Source organism: Polyodon spathula, chromosome 2 (genome assembly GCF_017654505.1).
Source record: "Polyodon spathula isolate WHYD16114869_AA chromosome 2, ASM1765450v1, whole genome shotgun sequence".
Classification (NCBI taxonomy): Eukaryota; Metazoa; Chordata; class Actinopteri; order Acipenseriformes; family Polyodontidae; genus Polyodon; species Polyodon spathula.
This window is the reverse complement of record NC_054535.1, coordinates 75145205-75151365: the sequence shown is the minus strand read 5'-3', so window position 1 is coordinate 75151365 and position 6161 is coordinate 75145205.

Sequence of the window (6161 nt, the reverse complement as noted above, 5' to 3'; positions counted from 1 at the left end):
ATATATATATATATATATATATATAATATTGTAACAAATACATAACATTCACAACATTACATATTTTATTGACTGGATACTATCTTATGAAATTTATTGGTAATACTGGTAATTGCTGGTAAATGTCTATCTGATCATAGTCATCTCGAATGTTGTGGTATTACACGTAAGAATCACACATATAGGGTTTATTGACTATGACTAGGTAACTGTCGATGAACAACGTAACTCAGGCTAGCTTAGCTCTTGTAATATCAGGTGACTGGCCTGCCTGTTATAATGTAATCTTTTAATAATGATGCATATTCCACTAGTATAGCACAGGGCAGGGGGAGGTTCTCTTGTATGCTTTGTTTGTGGATACTGGAGGATCATGAGTAAAGACACTGTTTACATTACTCGATGTTTCTGAGTTTAATTGATCAGTCAATACGCAACATACTGGCGACAAGGATGGCTTATTTTTTCACTTCAGCAAATTGTTTCCTACCTTTATTGCCCAAAAAATGGTTTTAAAGCCTGAATGGAAATGATTGAAAACTACTTCCTTGCAATATATGGAAAAGACTTTTTAGAAGGACAGAGTCAGGCCTGGTCTAGCCATTGCTTTGGAATTGAGGTCCAGAGAATCTATTACACACTTTCCCTATCAAAGGCTTACTTTTCTCCAAATGTGAACATTGTAGCAGAAAAATATTGCTTCAAACCACATCCACAACACATAGGCGAGTCTACTGATCACTATCTTGCAGACTTACGAGGACTAGTAATTTCATGCATGTTTGGGCAAATGATTGATGAATTGATTAGAGATCAAAAAGTTGAAAAGACGTGCTTCTCTGTATTCATAAAACATTTCTTTTTCAGATGGAATTGCCCCTTGAAAAACCTTCACTGATTGAAGCTGCCATTACCGAGGCAAAATACGATGTTATAGTAAATTTGGACTAATCTTCTCCACAGTGGTTGAGCCTGTGCATGTCCTTCTCCCAGGAAATAAAACATGTGAGTGCACTGATGTTGCCAAACATGGTTCTGACCTGCTGAATCAAAGGATTGGAAACAGCCCAGCATTAATCCTTTTTGATCCATGACTCACATCAGTTGTGTCTACACATGCTTCAGGCTGTGGCTTCAGTGATGTTTTTACACAGTTAAAAAAAGGAGAGATCTTGGCAAACAGTTGCCTTTACTTTATGCACTCTAACAGGGAACTTTATTGGTGGCCCATAGTGAGATACCAGCAGAGTTCGAATGAGATACCAGAAGAGTTCAGGGTGGTCTGCTTTCCCAGCCATCTGCTTCTCCCAGAGGGGTGCAGGTAAGGAACCTTCCTGGGTGGTCGAAGGACAGTATAGGCCAACTGTGGGATTTCAAATTGTTTCAAGCTGCGTTTATTTCATTCGTGAGGATTTTTTTCCCAGCAATTGTCATTCAAGAAATAATAACCTACTGTACTCCATGAGCATTTGTGATACACCACCACAATATAAAGGAACTAGTTGGGATGCTGATTGGCATCCTGAATTGACACAAACTCAAAACTCATTTAATCCAGGTCTCTAGCTATGTAGCAACACCTTTTGGGTGGACAATAGCAATTGGCATGTGTAAAGGAGTGCAGTGCTTACTTTACAGAAAATTATATGCTGTTTAAGTATTTACTGGAGTAAATGTGCCCTGTGGCTTCACCTCAATTATAAAAATGAAAGAAAGGACATAGGAACAAACTGCCATTTTTGTAATCTTCACCACAGCAAGAATACGCAAACTCAAGTTCTGAGAAACTGCCACACACAGGTGTGGTGTTTGATATGTACTCAGAAGGAAATTATTCTCAGAGTGAAATGAATAATTGTTAATAATGCTTATGGTAAATTGGTGGGGTGTGAGAATATTTTTATACATCTAGATTTAAATATAAAATGAAGTTTCACTTATCTTTAAAGTTCACATTTTAATTTCTTATATATTATCATAACGTTGAAACATCTCCAAGGGCTGCACTGAACTAGACCTGAAGCAGCATTCATAGTTTTTTAGTGCCACCTACTGGGGGGTACTTTGTTAAATACCTCTTAATAGTTTACTCTGTAAACAGAACTAAGGCTAGGTAGGGTCTGAAACTTTTAACTTCTAAAGTACATGTTCTATATGCTTTTCCAACAAACTGTTTGGACTTGATATGCTGTCCTCTGATGGCTTGGATTAACAAGTTACCAACCTGCCCATTGTTAAAAGGTACATCCCAGTTGTTTATGATCAGGTTGCTAAAATGCATGTAAAGTTTTATTAATAAACTATAAGGCAGTAAAAGTGTACAGGCCCAGTTACAGTTAGCTGCCCCCCACTGGGGATGCTGACTGTTTGTCTTTACATCACACTTACATGTTACATATATCTTGAACAGCTAATCCAATTAGGATGTAAACAGTTGCAACATTCATTTAAGAGTAGCAACATTCATTTAAGAGTAGCAACATTCATTTAAGAGTAACAACATTCATTTAAGAGTAGCAACATTCATTTAAGAGTAACAACATTCATTTAAGAGTAACAACATTCATTTAAGAGTAGCAACATTCACTTAAGAGTAACAACATTCATTTAAGAGTAGCAACATTCATTTAAGAGTAACAACATTAATTTAAGAGTAGCAACATTCATTTAAGAGTAACAACATTCATTTAAGAGTAACAACGTTCACTTAAGAGTAGCAACATTCATTTAAGAGTAGCAACATTCATTTAAGAGTAACAACACATTTAAGAGTAGCAACATTCATTTAAGAGTAACAACATTCACTTAAGAGTAACAACATTAATTTAAGAGTAGCAACATTCACTTAAGAGTAACAACATTCATTTAAGAGTAGCAACATTCATTTAAGAGTAACAACATTCATTTAAGAGTAACAACATTCATTTAAGAGTAACAACGTTCATTTAAGAGTAACAACATTCATTTAAGAGTAACAACATTCATTTAAGAGTAACAACATTCATTTAAGAGTAGCAACATTCATTTAAGAGTAACAACATTCATTTAAGAGTAGCAACGTTCATTTAAGAGTAACAACATTCATTTAAGAGTAACAACATTCATTTAAGAGTAACAACATTCATTTAAGAGTAACAACATTCATTTAAGAGTAACAACATTCATTTAAGAGTAACAACATTCATTTAAGAGTAACAACATTCATTTAAGAGTAGCAACATTCATTTAAGAGTAGCAACATTCATTTACAGAGTTAAATGTACAACAAAGATGTTTGTTGCCAGTTTTATAACATTTACGTAATTCTGGTTTAATAGTAAACCCACAAAATAGGATAGGTGTTTCAGCATAACAAATAGAATATCTACCAACTGACCATTTATTAAAGTACAAAGACAAGTAGCACCACATGGCAGACCAGTTCCATTGGCATATCAGCACAATGCTGTACAGCACCTAGAATTCTAACATGCAGCTTATTAAAGGGAAGTGCTAAACAAACACAAACAACAAGATGTACAAAATGTAATATGGTGAGGTAACCAGTGGAGTACCACAGGGATCAGTATTAGGTCCTCTGCTCATCCTAATCCACATTAATGACTTAGATTCTGGTATGGTAACCAGACTTGTTAAATTTGCACACGACACAAAAATAGGAGGAGTGGCAAACACCATTGCAGCAGCAAAAGTCATTCAAAATGATCTAGACAGCATTCAGAACTGGGCAGACATATGGCACATTACATTTAATAGAGAAAAGTGTAAGGTACTGCACGTAGGCAATGCAAATGTGCATTATAAATACCATATGGGAGACATTGAAATTTAAGAAGGAATCTGTGAAAAAGATCTAGGAGTTTATGTCGACTCAGAAATGCCTTCATCTAGACAATGTCGGGAAGCTATAAAGAAGGCCAACAAAATGCTTGACTATATAATGAAAAGTGTTAAATTTAAATCAAGGGAAGTTGTGTTAAAACTTTACAATGCATTGTAAGACCTCATCTAGAATATTGTGTTCACTTCTGGTCACCTTGCTACAAAAAGTATATTGCTGCTCTAGAGAGTGCAAGCGACCAGAATTATCCTGGGTTTAAAAAGCATGTCATATGCAGACAGGCTAAAAGAACTGAATCTATTATTGAACAAAAAAGACTATATTGCGATCTGATTCAAGCATTCAAAATTCCAAAAGGTATTGACAATGTCGACCAAGGGGACATTTTCGACCTGAAAAAAGAAAGAAGGACCAGGGGTCACAAATGAAGATTAGATAAAGGGGCATTCAGAACAGAAAATAGGGAGCACTTTTTACACAGAGCATTGTGAGGGTCTGGAACCAACTCCCCAGTAATGTTATTGAAGCTGACACCTTGGGATCCTTCAGGAAGCTGTTTGATGAGATTATGGGATCAATAAGCTACTAACAACCAAACGAGCAAGCTGGGCCGAATGGCCTCCTCTCGTTTGTAAACTTTCTTATGTTCTTATGCCGGTCTACAGACTGGACAACAGCTAGATGGGGTTTAAGTCTGGAGACTGTGCTGGCCATTTCAAGATTTGAAGCCTACCTTCTTGTTCTTTTCTTCTGAGGTAGTTCTGACATAGCCTGGAGGTATGTTTTAGGTCATTATCTTGCTGTAGGATGAACCCCTGACCAACTAGGCGTATACCAGAGGGTATTGCATGGAGCTGCAAAATGCTGTGGTAGCCATTTTGGTTCAGGGTGCCACTCACTCTGTGCAAGTCGCCGACTCTGGATCCAGCAAAAGAGCCCCAGACCATCACGCTTCCTCCTCCATGTTTGACAGTTGGTGTCACATACTGAGGAACCATCCTTTTGCCTACTCGACGGCATACAAAAACCCTGCGTGATGAACCAAATATTTCAAATTTTGATTCATCGGTCCATAAGACTTTCTTTCAGTCTTCAGTAGTCCACTGGCAGTGCTTCATGGCCCAGGCAAGCCTCTTTTTCTTATTTTGCCATCTTAGCAATGACTTTCTTACTGCCACTCGACCTGTCAAACCTGCAGCTCGAAGTCTTCTCTTCACAGTTGAAACTGAGACTTGCTTACTTCGACCAGTGTTAAGCTGTGCTTGAAGCTGTTGTCCTGTGAGTCGCCTATTATGCAAGCTGTTGACTCTCAGAAACTTGTCTTCTGATTCTGTTGTGACTTTGGGTCTGCCACACTTCTTCCTGTCAGAGTTTCCTCCAGTTTCCAAGTGCCTTTTGATGGTGTAGGAAACTGTACTCACTGACACCTTGGCTTTCTTTGGAATTTCTCTAAGGAAAGACCTACACTTTTAAGGGTTATAATGGTCTGTCTGTCTTCCTTTGTTAATTGCCTTTTTCTCGCCATTATGATAGCAATATACTACTTCCTGCAGTACAATACTGTCCAAATAATGCTTAAGAGGGTGTAGTAACACAGTCTGTTCCAACACTGATTTTATACAGACGGAGGGTTTGTAAGTAATCAACAAAAGTTGGGACACATGTAGGAATTGTTAACATCAACTTTCAAGGTTTAATTTACTTTCATTGCTGCAGAACAGCTGTAAGTTGTTAACCCATTACTAGTTCCCTGAAAAAGGCCTTTTTGTATAACTCTAAAATGTACATTATTGTTCAGTTTTTGGTAACTAAACTTTTTTTTTAACCTCTGGCAGTTTACCGCTTACCATTGTACCATTTCAAGTTATTCACTGGACTTGAACTGCTTACATTTCAATAAAAACTGGAAAAATGGAGGTGTTCTAAAACTTTTGACCGGTAGTGTATATACATAAAACTTTTCTCAAAGTCCAAACTGAACCTATCTATTTGGATTCAAATGATTACCGTAATGATCAGAATATAATGTGCACCCTTTTACATTTTGTGGAAGCATTGCTACAGACTACGTATATTATATAGAATGGGTTTGGTATACTTGAGTGCAGTTTACATGTGTATCGTATGTCACAACTTACTTTACTGATGTTATGCTTGTGAAAAAAAGAAAAACATTATATTGGGATTGTTTGACTTATATCAGGTTTACAATGTATGCTTATACACAATATACTGTATATATAACACAGTTAAAACTATGATTGACCCTACTAGGTATTAGTGTTAAGCTTTATGAGAGGGGCACAGTTTATGAAAGGAG